Source organism: Bufo bufo, chromosome 1 (assembly GCF_905171765.1).
Source record: "Bufo bufo chromosome 1, aBufBuf1.1, whole genome shotgun sequence".
NCBI lineage: Eukaryota > Metazoa > Chordata > Amphibia > Anura > Bufonidae > Bufo > Bufo bufo.
The window spans coordinates 815,387,125-815,404,677 of record NC_053389.1 but is presented as its reverse complement, the minus strand read 5'-3'; the positions used below and the strand labels follow the sequence as shown (position 1 = coordinate 815,404,677).

The 17,553-nt window shown below is 46.9% G+C and overlaps 1 long non-coding RNA gene across 2 annotated transcripts; it reads right to left on the bottom strand.

Annotated features, from left to right (window-relative positions):
* Positions 1 to 263: 263 nt before the first annotated feature.
* On the bottom strand, positions 264 to 17,269 carry LOC120986612. 2 transcript variants are annotated; one of them, XR_005775710.1, is made up of 4 exons: positions 17,150 to 17,211; positions 12,909 to 12,978; positions 5,942 to 6,021; positions 264 to 606 (listed from the first exon to the last, which is right to left on the bottom strand). It is a non-coding gene; the product is annotated as an uncharacterized LOC120986612 (long non-coding RNA). The 2 variants fall into 2 exon arrangements; XR_005775709.1 differs by lacking the exon at positions 12,909 to 12,978 and having other exon boundaries at positions 17,150 to 17,269.
* Positions 17,270 to 17,553: the final 284 nt, after the last annotated feature.

The following is a 17,553-nucleotide window of genomic DNA, read 5'->3' as shown; positions in this document are numbered from 1 at the left end:
AATAAGTCTGTTACTCCGGCACCTGATAGTCCGGTAAGGGGCTCCCCTGATCAGAGTCTGGGAAAATGAGGCGAGTCCACCGCCGTCCGGAATACGTTATTATGCGGCTCGTAGCCGATGATGATGATGAGGATGCCGGATCTTCATGCGTTATGACACAGTGCAGTACTGGCTGCAGCCACTAGGTGTCACTTCTGTTAGAAGCCTATACATATACATCACAATCCTGGTCTCTCTCTTTGGAGATTCCGTACTGTTCAGTGGCGTCACCTGGTGGTGGATGCTGAGTGCTGCACCTGTGAGCGTCCTGGACAGAACCTCCATGTTATCTGAGTGAGGATGATGAGATTGCAGTCACTAAGTGGAGTAGTCCTTCAGGACTTTGGCTCAAGAAGAAGACCCCCAGATCCCATAAGTGGCCCCCGGAGAGGGTTCAGAAGGTGGAGTCGTTCACAAACATGGTGGAGTCCATCTCGTGGCGGAAGGACACCCTGGCTTTGCCGCTGAAGTAGGCCCGGGTCTGCTGGCCGTCCGTATCACTGCCCACAGAATTGGTGGAGCGGAGTCTGGGCTTCTCCTCCTGAGGGGTGGGGGACGCAGGGGCTTCTGGGAGGAGGAAACACATGGAGTAAGTGGGGTTATTTTATCAGTGTGCCCTTCCCCCCCCTCACATGCCTGTGTACACAGCACCCCTGCATCACCTACACTGCCCCCCCCCCTCCCCCCCCCCCATTAAAAGTGTACGCTGACCCTCCCTCCTGTACGTACACTGCACTCATACTCTGTATACGCTGACCCTCGCTCCTGTACGTACACTGCACTCATACTCTGTATACGCTGACCCTCCCTCCTGTACGTACACTGCACTCATACTCGGTATATGCTGACCCTCCCTCCTGTACGTACACCGCACTCATACTCTGTATACGCTCACCCTCCTGTACGTACACCGCACTCATACTCGGTATATGCTGACCCTCCCTCCTGTACGTACACCGCACTCATACTCGGTATATGCTGACCCTCCCTCCTGTACGTACACTGCACTCATACTCGGTATATGCTGACCCTCCCTCCTGTACGTACACTGCACTCATACTCTGTATATGCTGACCCTCCCTCCTGTACGTACACCGCACTCATACTCTGTATACGCTCACCCTCCTGTACGTACACCGCACTCATACTCGGTATATGCTGACCCTCCCTCCTGTACGTACACCGCACTCATACTCGGTATATGCTGACCCTCCCTCCTGTACGTACACCGCACTCATACTCGGTATATGCTGACCCTCCCTCCTGTACGTACACTGTACTCATACTCCTGTATACGCTGACCCTCCCTCCTGTACGTACACTGCACTCATACTCGGTATATGCTGACCCTCCCTCCTGTACGTACACCGCACTCATACTCTGTATACGCTCACCCTCCTGTACGTACACCGCACTCATACTCGGTATATGCTGACCCTCCCTCCTGTACGTACACCGCACTCATACTCGGTATATGCTGACCCTCCCTCCTGTACGTACACCGCACTCATACTCGGTATATGCTGACCCTCCCTCCTGTACGTACACTGTACTCATACTCTGTATACGCTGACCCTCCCTGTACGTACACCGCACTCATACTCTGTATACGCTGACTCTCCCTGTACGTACACCGCACTCATACTCTGTATACGCTGACCCTCCCTCCTGTACGTACACTGCACTCATACTCTGTATACGCTGACCCTCCCTCCTGTACGTACACTGCACTCATACTCTGTATATGCTGACCCTCCCTGTACGTACACCGCACTCATACTCTGTATACGCTGACTCTCCCTGTACGTACACCGCACTCATACTCTGTATACGCTGACCCTCCCTCCTGTACGTACACTGCACTCATACTCTGTATACGCTGACCCTCCTGTACGCACACTGCACTCATACTCTGTATACGCTGACCCTCCCTCCTGTACGTACACCGCACTCATACTCTATACGCTGACCCTCCTGTACGTACACTGTACTCATACTCTGTATACGCTGACCCTCCTGTACGTACACTGCACTCATACTCTGTATACGCTGACCCTCCCTCCTGTACGTACACTGCACTCATACTCTGTATACGCTGACCCTCCTGTACGCACACTGCACTCACACTCTGTATCCGCTGACCCTCCCTCCTGTACGCACACTGTACTCATACTCTGTATACGCTCACCCTCCCTCCTGTACGTACACTGTACTCATACTCTGTATACGCTGACCCTCCTGTACGTACACTGTACTCATACTCTGTATACGCTGACCCTCCCTCCTGTACGCACACTGCACTCATACTCTGTATACGCTGACCCTCCTGTACGTACACCGCACTCATACTCTGTATACGCTGACCCTCCCTTCCTGTACGTACACTGCACTCATACTCTGTATACGCTGACCCTCCCTCCTGTACTCACACTGCACTCATACTCTGTATACGCTGACCCTACCTCCTGTACGTACACTGCACTCATACTCTGTATACGCTGACCCTCCTGTACGTACACCGCACTCATACTCTGTATACGCTGACCCTCCCTCCTGTACGTACACCGCACTCATACTCTGTATACGCTGCCCCTCCCTCCTGTACGTACACCGCACTCATACTCTGTATACGCTGACCCTCCCTCCTGTACGTACACTGCACTCATACTCTGTATACGCTGACCCTTCCTCCTGTACGTACACTGCACTCATACTCTGTACACGCTGACCCTCCCTCCTGTACGTACACCGCACTCATACTCTGTATACGCTGATCCTCCCTCCTGTACGTACACCGCACTCATACTCTGTACACGCTGACCCTCCCTCCTGTACGTACACCGCACTCATACTCTGTATACGCTGCCCCTCCCTCCTGTACGTACACCGCACTCCTACTCTGTATACGCTGCCCCTCCCTCCTGTACGTACACCGCACTCATACTCTGTACACGCTGACCCTCCCTCCTGTACGTACACTGCACTCATACTCTGTACACGCTGACCCTCCCTCCTGTACGTACACCGCACTCATACTCTGTATACGCTGCCCCTCCCTCCTGTACGTACACTGCACTCATACTCTGTATACGCTGACCCTCCCTCCTGTACGTACACCGCACTCATACTCTGTATACGCTGACCCTCCCTCCTGTATGTACACTGCACTCATACTCCTGTATACGCTGACCCTCCCTCCTGTACGTACACTGCACTCATACTCTGTATACGGTGACCCTCCCTCCTGTACGTACACCGCACTCATACTCTGTATACGCTGACCCTCCCTCCTGTATGTACACTGCACTCATACTCTGTATACGCTGCCCCTTCCTCCTGTACGTACACCGCACTCATACTCTGTATACGCTGATCCTCCCTGTACTCACACTGCACTCATACTCTGTATACGCTGACCCTACCTCCTGTACGTACACTGCACTCATACTCTGTATACGCTGACCCTCCCTCCTGTACGTACACTGCACTCATACTCTGTATACGCTGACCCTCCCTCCTGTACGTACACTGCACTCATACTCTGTATATGCTGACCCTCCCTCCTGTACGTACACTGCACTCATACTCTGTATACGCTGACCCTCCCTCCTGTACGTACACCGCACTCATACTCTGTATACGCTGACCCTCCCTCCTGTATGTACACTGCACTCATACTCGGTATATGCTGACCCTCCCTCCTGTACGTACACTGCACTCATACTCTGTATACGCTGACCCTCCCTCCTGTACGTACACTGCACTCATACTCTGTATACGCTCACCCTTCCTCCTGTACGTACACCGCACTCATACTCTGTATACGCTGACCCTTCCTCCTGTACGTACACCGCACTCATACTCTGTATACGCTGACCCTTCCTCCTGTACTCACACTGCACTCATACTCTGTATACGCTGATCCTCCTGTACGTACACTGCACTCATACTCTGTATACGCTGACCCTCCCTCCTGTACGTACACTGCACTCATACTCTGTATACGCTGACCCTTCCTCCTGTACGTACACTGCACTCATACTCTGTATACGCTGACCCTTCCTCCTGTACGTACACTGCACTCATACTCTGTATATGCTGACCCTCCCTGTATGTACACCGCACTCATACTCTGTATATGCTGACCCTCCCTGTATGTACACTGCACTCATACTCTGTATATGCTGATCCTCCCTCCTGTACATACACTGCACTCATACTCTGTATACGCTCACCCTCCCTCCTGTACGTACACTGCACTCATACTCTGTATACGCTCACCCTCCCTCCTGTACGTACACCGCACTCATACTCTGTATATCCTGACCCTCCCTCCTGTACGTACACTGCACTCATACTCTGTATACGCTCACCCTCCCTCCTGTACGTACACCGCACTCATACTCTGTATACGGTGACCCTCCCTCCTGTACGTACACCGCACTCATACTCTGTATACGCTGCCCCTTCCTCCTGTACGTACACTGCACTCATACTCTGTATACGCTGATCCTCCCTGTACTCACACTGCACTCATACTCTGTATACGCTGACCCTCCCTCCTGTACGTACACCGCACTCATACTCTGTATACGCTGACCCTTCCTCCTGTACGTACACCGCACTCATACTCTGTATACGCTGACCCTCCCTCCTGTACGTACACTGCACTCATACTCTGTATACGCTGACCCTACCTCCTGTACGTACACTGCACTCATACTCTGTATACGCTGACCCTCCCTCCTGTACGTACACTGCACTCATACTCTGTATACGCTGACCCTCCCTCCTGTATGTACACCGCACTCATACTCTGTATACGCTGACCCTTCCTCCTGTACGTACACTGCACTCATACTCTGTATACGCTGACCCTCCCTCCTGTACGTACACTGCACTCATACTCTGTATACGCTGACCCTACCTCCTGTACGTACACTGCACTCATACTCTGTATACGCTGACCCTCCCTCCTGTACGTACACTGCACTCATACTCTGTATACGCTGACCCTCCCTCCTGTATGTACACCGCACTCATACTCTGTATACGCTGACCCTTCCTCCTGTACGTACACTGCACTCATACTCTGTATACGCTGACCCTCCCTCCTGTACGTACACTGCACTCATACTCTGTATACGCTGACCCTCCCTGTACTCACACTGCACTCATACTCTGTATACGCTGCCCCTTCCTCCTGTACGTACACTGCACTCATACTCTGTATACGCTGACCCTCCTGTACGTACACTGCACTCATACTCTGTATACGCTGACCCTCCCTCCTGTACGTACACTGCACTCATACTCTGTATACGCTGCCCCTTCCTCCTGTACGTACACCGCACTCATACTCTGTATACGCTGACCCTCCCTGTACTCACACTGCACTCATACTCTGTATACGCTGACCCTCCCTCCTGTACGTACACTGCACTCATACTCTGTATACGCTCACCCTCCCTCCTGTATGTACACCGCACTCATACTCTGTATACGCTGACCCTCCCTCCTGTACGTACACTGCACTCATACTCTGTATACGCTGACCCTCCCTCCTGTACGTACACTGCACTCATACTCTGTATACGCTCACCCTCCCTCCTGTACGTACACTGCACTCATACTCTGTATACGCTGACCCTCCTGTACGTACACTGCACTCATACTCTGTATACGCTGACCCTCCCTGTACGTACACTGCACTCATACTCTGTATACGCTGACCCTCCCTGTACTCACACTGCACTCATACTCTGTATACGCTGACCCTCCCTCCTGTACGTACACTGCACTCATACTCTGTATACGCTCACCCTCCCTCCTGTACGTACACCGCACTCATACTCTGTATACGCTGACCCTCCCTTCCAGTATATTGATCATGTATCCTCACCTTCCTGACTGGTTTTGCTTCTTTTCCGCTCTTTCCTCCTTCCGTACCACGGGAAACAGCCCTGAGCCTTCACCCCCATCCTGGAAGAGAATGCAGAGCTTAGCCCTGGAGCGCTCTATACACCGCCGAGTACAGCACTGAGCACACTGCCGCAGCCACGAATCCTTCTGTGTATTCCAGAATAAACTGCATCTACAACTCCAGACATATCTGCCATCACTCACAGTATACAACCGCCCACTATATATATGTCACAGACTGCACTACAACCCCCATCGTGTAATATTATAGTCATGAAGTATTGCATGTTGGGGGTTAGAATTTACAGAGCACTCAGCAGGTTTTAATCTGTAAATAGCGGGATTCTAGAGAAAGAACCTTGGAGGAGTCCATTATAGATGGGGGAGGGGGAGCCGCCTATATAAGAAGAAATCAGCATCTCAATGAGACATTTCACTGAATGACGCGTGTTCCTTATCAGGCAGGACAGACATTTTTCTATGAAGTCATTTGTAGCTTGTTCGCCCGTGCACATCTCTGCTGGCTGAAAACTATTTTCTAAAAACAACTTTTTACACTCAATTGGTTGCTGTGCCTTTAAGAAGAATGTTCACAATGTAACTTATGTTACTTAAAGGGCGGTCCCATCCATTTTCAATACACGCCTCTGTCTTAACAATGAGTCGCCCCACATGGCAACCAAGAAAATTCCCGGTAAGATCAGCAGTGTAGAAATGACAACCAAGTAGATTCCTAGTAAGACCACTGGTGTAGAAATGACAACCAAGAAGTTTCCCGGTAAGATCAGCGGGGAAGAAATGGCAACCAAGAAGATTCCTGGCAAGTCTGGTGGTGTAGACATGGCAACCAAGAAGATTCCTGGTAAGTCTGGTGGTGTAGACATGGCAACCAAGAAGATTCCTGGCAAGTCTGGTGGTGTAGACATGGCAACCAAGAAGATTCCTGGTAAGTCTGGTGGTGTAGACATGGCAACCAAGAAGATATCCTGATAAGACTGGTGCTTTAAAAATGGCAACTAAAATTTTGTTTAGACCAGCGATGTAGACATGGCAACTAAGAAGTTTCCTGGTAAGGTCACTGGTGTAGACATGACAACTAAGATTATTCTTGATTAGACTAACAGTGTAGAAATGGCAACCAAGAGGATTCCTGGTACGACTAGTGGTGTAGACATTGCCACCAAGAAGATTCCTGAAAATACCACTGGTGTAGAAATGATAACCAAAAATATTCCTGGTAAGACTAGAGGTGTAGACATGGCAACTAAGACATTTCCCAGTAAGATCAGCAGTGAAGAAATGACTACCAAGAAGATTCCTGGTAAGACCACTAGTGTAAACATGGCAGCAAAGAAGATTCCTGGTAAGACTGGTGGGTTAGACATGGCAACCAAGAAGATTCCCGGTAAGCAGGGCTGTGGAGTCGAGGAGTCTGAGTCGGAGGCAATTTTGGGTACCTGGAGTCGGAGTCAGCAAAAAATGAACTGACTCAGACTCCGACTAGATTTAAATTGGAATAAAATTAAAAAAAGCAAGTTTAAATGTCCCAATTCACAAAAAGTTATAATTAATTACCGTATAGGACGCACCTAGGTTTTTGAGGAGGAAAATAAGAAAAATTATATTTTGAACCAAAAGGTGTGCTTTTGGTGGGTTTTGAACTAATGGTGGTCTGTGGATGACACTATTATGGGGGATCTGTGGGTGGCACTGTTATGGGTGATCATTGTGGGGTCATCTGTGGATGACACATATATAGCATCTTATCTTATGTGTCATCCACAGATCCCCCCCATAACAGTGTCTCTGTGTAGTGAATGGGGGCCGGCATCTGTTTCTGTAATGGCAGCGGGGCCCGGTGCCTGCTTCATTCATAAAGTGGGGGGAGCAGGCGCCTGACGTAGTGAGCTACGCTACGAGCACCCACCCGGCCTCCTGACTGCCGAGAAGTTAGTAGTAAGTAGTACAGCGCTAGATTGAAGATGATTGGAATACTTTACCAATACCCACAAGTTAGATATGATTACCGTATACTACAGTGAGCGGGGCCCGGTGTAGTAGAATACAGTGACTGCACCGGGCCCCGCTGCCATTACAGAAACAGATGCCGGCCCCCAGCCCCTCCTCCCTCTCAGCCTATTCACCGGACGGTCGCAGCATTCGCCCCATAAGACGCACTGCTATTTTTTCCCCACTTTTTCAAAAAATACGGTACTTGTAAGAATAAAGGCCAATGCATGCAGTGCGTCACGTTACCGCAAAACGAACACGTTAAGTGACCATGAAGAAGCTTTTCATATGCTTCACTATATGGCACGCAACGCACAGTTAAGGAGCGGCAATACTTATACTTTCCATTGCGTTGCGCCCATGGTTAACCTCGCCTCTCATTGATAACTGATCAAGTAGATATGTTTTTTGCAGGACTAGAGACACTTGTATAAGTGAAGGGAATGGATAGTCAATAGTTCGAGACTGAAGCTGTAAACCATTAGAAAAACTGCTGTCATTCAGCTAAGGCTATAAAAACGTGTAAACTCAGATTGTTAGCGTAAACTTTAAACATGACTATGGGATTCTACTAGGGAAATTGTTTTACAATAAATGCCCCGTCCTGGATCCCCCCACTGCCCGATCTTCAGCAGAAGATCAGCACATAAAGGAGAAGGCAGCAGCTTCCTAGCCAGTAGTTCTGTGGTAATGACATGTATGTTGCCTTTCTTTCCTTCAAGGAATGTATAAAATACTTTGCATATTAAATACAGAGGAGTCGGAAGTACCAAAAACTGAGGAGTCGGACCATTTATCTACCGACTCCACAGCCCTGCCGGTAAGACTAGTGGTGTAGACATGGGAGGGCAAAAACATGTCCAGTCTAACAAACAATAGTTCTGACTATGGCAATGGAGAGAATTCCCACCAGGGAAAAATGTGTTGACTGTAGCAATCAAGAAGAACGAAGGCAACAGCGTGGTGGTGCCTATAGGTACTAAGAAGACATTACAAACATTGATCTGTGGTGTTGATCATAAGAACCATGAGGATTCTCACTAGGATCAGTGGTGGTTCTTGAGGCAACTAATAGTGTGATTAAAAATATAGAATTACTTATAGAAACCAAAGAGATTCAACCTAGGAAACGTGTGTTGCTGTTGGCAACTAAAAGGTTGCAACTAAGAATGTGTTGTTACCTTTAGAAACCAAGAGGCTAAAAAACTGAAGTTCATACCAAACAAGAAGATTCTTGCTGACCATGGCAAGCAAATATTGAAACTAACTACTGTCTTCTTGGTCTCTGTGTACTTTTAAAACAAAGCAAAAAAAGAATCCTGAGAAGACCAAGAGAACCAGGAAGATTTCCATTAGGAGAAATACTGTTGCATTTGGTCACCTAAATATGGGGTTACCCATGGCAACCAAAAAGATTGCTGGTAAAATCATACCCCATGATTGTAGGTACAGAACAATGGTGTTGCTCAAGTCAACCTAGAAATTGTGGCCAAGAATGAAGCATCATCTATGGAAACCAAGACAATGTCAAGATGAACATTGATGTTGCTCCTGCTAACCTAATAGACAACATCCCTGATCATAGATGGAATCTATGACAAACAAGACAACCCCAGAAAGGAAAATGGTAACCCAAATGATTGAGGCTAAGAATGTGGAGTAACCCATGACAAACAGGAACATTCTTATTGTTAGGGATTTGGCACAGTACAATGATTTCAGTCATGGCATCCTAAACATTTTGGCTTAAAAGACTCCAACTAAGATCAGTGATGCCACTCATGGCAACCAACAGATTTTAGCTAAGAATATCTATAGAAACCAAGATGGTGGCATCACTCGTGGCAACCAAGCAGATCCCCAACCTGACACCTTAACACTTGGTGCCTCCACCCCTGATTATCATATGTCATCAGTACAGGCCATAGGGAAGACTTGAAATTCAAGTTCAAGATAGATCTCCCACCTGAACATTTACGTAAGAAGCTCTGAAGAACATCAACTGGGTGTCAATCAACACCTTAAGGTGTGGCCGAAAACCAAATACGCTCCAATATCAAATTCCTGTTGAAAGATCGTGGCTCCATCATGTTAGAAGGTGTCAGCTTTCCTTCAGTGGATTTTGCAGCTACTCTTCAAGCCCCTCTGAGGACCGCCTTCCATCTACTACCTCAATATGGCCCTCAGGGACTCTTCTTTACCAGATGACCCTTAGAAGCTATGTGGACCTACAGTTAGGCTACATGATAGTCCCCATGTGTCAGAGGACAGAGTGCCAGCTTCTCCCCCTCCTTCCAGGCTTCTCGTGATGTAAGTGGATTTCTAATGTGGACTTTGGATAAACAAATCTTCATCCCCTAATCTTCCCCCCTCCATTCCAGAAGCAGGAGGACATTCCTTCAAGTCAATGGGGAAGTCTCATTAGAATGACAATATGTCTACGGGGTCTGGAGCAGAGGGAAGGAATTCCTCTCTATAAGAGGTCAGCCATGTCTGCAGGAGGGGAGAAGAACGGCTTCTTTCACACCCAGATCTACGGCTTTTCAGACTCATCAATCCGATGCAGATGTCAAGTTCTGGAGATGTAAAAAAGAAAAAAAAAGTATCCTGAAGTGGGGTTCAAAGACCCTCACTCATGTTGAGACAGTAGATTGTTTAAGGAGACATTGCCCTAGAGGCTATGCACTACACTTAAAGGAATTGTCCATTTTTTGTAAACTTAGGTTCTGCTTCCATAACTTGAACGAAGGAGCTTCTCACCCCTGGGAGCCCCCCAGCCAGCCGCTTGTATTCGGGGTACTGCTCATTGTAATTAGTGGCTGTCTATGCCGGATATTTGGCGTTACATGGTCCTGCAGTCCTTGTAGGTGGAGGACAGGGGGCAGAAGTGATCCCCTCCCCATAGGATAAGCCTACCATGAAGTTCCAAGAAATTGGCCGACAACCAACATGGTGGCCATTACAATGTGTCTGTCACCCAGCTTTCCCAGACTCCTGAATGGCACATCTACTTAGTTATGGAGCGTTGGGAGCGCGTGCTATGTGGCCCTGCACAACCAGGAGTAGGTGTATGTTATGGAGGCCATATTGGTTGCCACCCAGCTTTCCCAGGAACAAAAAAAAAAAAAAAAAAAGCAAGAAATATCAGGAATATACATTGAAATCTGCTGTAGAAATAGAGGAGAGGCTATAAAACGGTGCGGCGGCTCTGTATACACAATGCAGCTGTCGTCCACCCTGCTTTACACAGCCTTCATTCTTTGTCCTCCTGGAGATGATTTCCTTTTCACTTCTCTATAATAGGGCCTGTCCCTTTAAGACCGCAGTGACCCTCAACTTTATCTTCTATTGTCCTGCAGTTAAACACGACCTATTGTTCTCTGTTATCAGCCACTCCTGACTGCTCCTGTAAAGCAGACTATCCCCACCCATAATGGCGACATCAACCCTGCAGAGCATCTCTAATGTCATCCATTGCTCTGACTGCAGCCTGCGAGGCCTTCCCAGGGTGTAATGATCTGCAGGATCTATCACTATGTATCTGTCAGGAGGTGGAGAGGACAGAGCGATGTTCTGCAGGTCTCTAGAGAGGTCCGTGGTGTAATAATCTGCAGGATCTATCACTGTGTATCTGTCAGGAGGTGGAGAGGACAGAGCGATGTTCTGCAGATCTCTAGAGAGGTCAGTGGTGTAATAATCTGCAGGATCTATCACTATGTATCTGTCAGGAGGTGGAGAGGACAGAGCGATGTTCTGCAGATCTCTAGAGAGTGGTGTAATGATCTGCAGGATATATCACTGTGTATCTGTCAGGAGAGGACAGAGCGATGTTCTGCAGATCTCTAGAGAGGTCAGTGGTGTAATAATCTGCAGAATCTATCACTATGTATCTGTCAGGAGGTGGAGAGGACAGAGCGATGTTCTGCAGTTCTCTAGAGAGGTCAGTGGTGTAATGATCTGCAGGATATATCACTATGTATCTGTCAGGAGGTGAAGAGGACAGAGCGATGTTCTGCAGATCTCTAGAGAGGTCAGTGGTGTAATAATCTGCAGGATCTATCACTATGTATCTGTCAGGAGGTGGAGAGGACAGAGCGATGTTCTGCAGTTCTCTAGAGAGGTCAGTGGTGTAATGATCTGCAGGATATATCACTATGTATCTGTCAGGAGGTGAAGAGGACAGAGCGATGTTCTGCAGATCCCTAGAGAGGTCAGTGGTGTAATGATCTGCAGGATCTATCACTGTGTATCTGTCAGGAGGTGGAGAGGACAGAGCGATGTTCTGCAGATCACTAGAGAGGTCAGTGGTGTAATGATCTGCAGGATCTATCACTGTGTATCTGTCAGGAGGTGGAGAGGACAGAGCGATGTTCTGCAGATCTCTAGAGAGGTCAGTGGTGTAATAATCTGCAGGATCTATCACTATGTATCTGTCAGGAGGTGGAGAGGACAGAGCGATGATCTGCAGATCTCTAGAGAGGTCAGTGGTGTAATAATCTGCAGGATCTATCACTATGTATCTGTCAGGAGGTGGAGAGGACAGAGCGATGATCTGCAGATCTCTAGAAAGGTCAGTGGTGTAATAATCTGCAGGATCTAACACTATGTATCTGTCAGGAGGTGGAGAGGACAGAGCGATGATCTGCAGATCTCTAGAGAGGTCAGTGGTGTAATAATCTGCAGGATCTAACACTATGTATCTGTCAGGAGGTGGAGAGGACAGAGCGATGTTCTGCAGTTCTCTAGAGAGGTCCGTGGTGTAATAATCTGCAGGATCTATCACTGTGTATCTGTCAGGAGGTGGAGAGGACAGAGCGATGTTCTGCAGATCTCTAGAGAGGTCAGTGGTGTAATGATCTGCAGGATCTATCACTGTGTATCGGTCACTATTCTCAGTCTCACTGGACCCAGGAGCTTGCACTCTCCCCCCGCCTCACCTTTGTCCCGTATCTCTGGTGTTTGCAGAGCGTTCCGCACGTTCTCAGTGCTGAGAAGTCCCTTGGGGATCTATAGAGAGAAACTGGTTCTTCAACATCCTAAAAAAAGTGCTGTATGAACGGTGTGACCCCGCGCACCACCGCCCCCCGGCCTGAATGCTGCCTCTGTCCACCGCCTCCAAGTGTGTGACATATATACCACGTGTGTCATACACACACAATCATACACACTCCTCTGTATCACACACACAATCATACACACTCATCTGTATCACACACAATCATACACACTCCTCTGTATCACACACACAATCATACACACTCCTCTGTATCACACACACAATCATACACACTCCTCTGTATCACACACAATCATACACACTCATCTGTATCATACACACACAATCATACACACTCCTCTGTATCACACACAATCATACACACTCCTCTGTATCACACACAATCATACACACTCCTCTGTATCACACACAATCATACACACTCATCTGTATCATACACACACAATCATACACACTCCTCTGTATCACACACAATCATACACACTCCTCTGTATCACACACACAATCATACACACTCCTCTGTATCACACACAATCATACACACTCATCTGTATCATACACACACAATCATACACACTCCTCTGTATCACACACAATCATACACACTCCTCTGTATCACACACACAATCATACACACTCCTCTGTATCACACACAATCATACACACTCCTCTGTATCACACACAATCATACACACTCCTCTGTATCACACACAATCATACACACTCCTCTGTATCACACACAATCATACACACTCCTCTGTATCACACACACACAATCATACACACTCCTCTGTATCACACACAATCATACACACTCCTCTGTATCACACACAATCATACACACTCCTCTGTATCACACACACTCCTCTGTATCACACACAATCATACACACTCCTCTGTATCACACACAACCATACACACTCCTCTGTATCACACACAATCATACACACTCCTGTGTATCACACACACACAATCATACACACTCCTCTGTATCACACACACAATCATACACACTCCTCTGTATCACACACAACCATACACACTCCTCTGTATCACACACACAATCATACACACTCCTCTGTATCACACACAATCATACACACTCCTCTGTATCACACACACAATCATACACACTCCTCTGTATCACACACACACACAATCATACACACTCCTCTGTATCACACACAATCATACACACTCCTCTGTATCACACACACAATCATACACACTCCTGTGTATCACACACACACAATCATACACACTCCTCTGTATCACACACACAATCATACACACTCCTCTGTATCACACACACAATCATACACACTCCTGTGTATCACACACACACAATCATACACACTCCTCTGTATCACACACAATCACACACACTCCTCTTTATCACACACAATCATACACACTCCTCTGTATCACACACAATCATACACACTCCTCTGTATCACACACTCAATCATACACACTCATCTGTATCACACACACAATCATACACACTCCTCTGTATCACACACAACCATACACACTCCTCTGTATCACACACAATCATACACACTCCTCTGTATCACACACACAATCATACACACTCCTCTGTATCACACACACAATCATACACACTCCTCTGTATCACACACAACCATACACACTCCTCTGTATCACACACAATCATACACACTCCTGTGTATCATACACACACAATCATACACACTCCTCTGTATCACACACAATCATACACACTCCTCTGTATCACACACACAATCATACACACTCCTCTGTATCATACACACTCCTCTGTATCACACACAATCATACACACTCCTCTGTATCACACACACAATCATACACACTCCTCTGTATCACACACACAATCATACACACTCCTCTGTATCACACACAATCATACACACTCCTCTGTATCACACACACAATCATACACACTCCTCTGTATCATACACACTCCTCTGTATCACACACAATCATACACACTCCTCTGTATCACACACAATCATACACACTCCTCTGTATCACACACAATCATACACACTCCTGTGTATCATACACACACAATCATACAATCTCCTCTGTATCACACACAATCATACACACTCATCTGTATCACACACAATCATACACAGTCCTCTGTATCACACACAATCATACACACTCCTCTGTATCACACACAATCATACACACTCCTCTGTATCACACACACTCCTCTGTATCACACACACACAATCATACACACTCCTCTGTATCTCACACACAATCATACACACTCCTCTGTATCACACACACACACACACAATCATACACACTCCTCTGTATCACACACACAATCATACACACTCATCTGTATCACACACAATCATACACACTCCTCTGTATCACACACAATCATACACACTCCTCTGTATCACACACAATCATACACACTCCTCTGTATCACACACAATCATACACACTCCTCTGTATCACACACACTCCTCTGTATCACACACACACAATCATACACACTCCTCTGTATCACACACACACAATCATACACACTCCTCTGTATCACACACACAATCATACACACTCCTCTGTATCACACACACACACACAATCATACACACTCCTCTGTATCACACACACAATCATACACACTCCTCTGTATCACACACACAATCATACACACTCCTCTGTATCACACACAATCATACACACTCCTCTGTATCACACACACACACAATCATACACACTCCTCTGTATCACACACACAACCATACACACTCCTCTGTATCACACACACAATCATACACACTCCTCTGTATCACACACAATCATACACACTCCTCTGTATCACACACAATCATACACACTCCTCTGTATCACACACAATCATACACACTCCTCTGTATCACACACAATCATACACACTCCTCTGTATCACACACAATCATACACACTCCTCTGTATCACACACAATCATACACACTCCTCTGTATCACACACAATCATACACACTCCTCTGTATCACACACACAATCAAACTCACAGACACACACACTTCTCTGTATCCTACACAGACTCACAATCATGCGCACTGCTATCATTCACACACTCATAATCACACATGTACTCAAACATACACACACCCACAATCATGCACACGCCTCTGTATCATACACATACTCAATTATACACCCCCCTGTATCATTTACATTCACAATCATACATGTACGCAATCATAAACACACTGACTATCATACACACACTATTTGTATCTTACACACACTTACAATCCTACACACATTGCATCTTCATCCAATACACACTCACACTCTATTTGTATCTTACACACACTAACAATCATACATACACTGTTTCCTACATACAATTTATTTGTATCCTACTCACAATGTCCATATGAATTTGTGATAGTAGTACACACTCTCACTATCTGTATGATGCATCCACCCTATTATAAAATATAAAACAAAAAAAATGTGTCTCTCACACACTATCACACACACACTCATACACTCCTTTGTATCGCACACACAATCACACACACTCATACACTCCATATCAGATTGTGACTGTAGCGCACACCCCATTATAACATATATAGTCCCAAACACTGTGAATCACACACAGTCCATATCAGATTGAGAGCGGGTATGATAGACCCCATTAGTGTGCAGCACAGATTATGAGTGTATATAACACATATAGTGAGTGTGCGCTATAGATTGTATCATAATCATACGCCCACAGTCATGTATTCTGAGTAGGTATGATGCACACTGTAAAGGTATATTATAGATTGTGAGAGTGTATATCCTATGTATATAGTACACACACACTTACTATCTGTATCTTACATCCACCCCGATATGAGATATAAAACTACAATGTGTATCACAGACCCTCAGAATCTACGCTCACAACCCCCATCATACACACAGTCTACAGTATACCGCACACTCACACAATCTAGATCGCACAAACTCCCGCACTCACAGTCTGCATCTGCCATGCACTTAATGTGTCGCACACATACGTAAATCACGTTTCACAACCGCACGCAATCTGTGTCACACGCCAACACGCAATCTGTGTCACACCCTCGCACAATCGGTGTCACCCAGCACCCAGTGCAAACCTTACCTCTGGGGTCTGTTCTCCACAGCGGTTCTCCCAGTTCACACTCTGCCAGAGGAGTGTACGTGTGAGTATGTGTGAGTATGTGTGAGTATGTGAGTATGTGAGCCATGGGACAGCCCTCCCTCCACTGCTCCCTTATCTTCTGTGCACACAGGACACTGCCCCTTTAACTCCTGCCATACATTAAATGTATGCGTCCATACAGCCTGGCCTCCTGTATACAGGACACCGCTCCTTTAATGGTAGATTTACCTAATACACACATAAACATCACACACAAAAATGTGACATAAAATGATACAATCATCCCCCCTGTCCCAGCACCTTTTCTAACCCCCCCACCTAATTCATACATACTGACCCCCCAACCGAAGCCACATATCAGGACAATGACCCTCAACACCCCC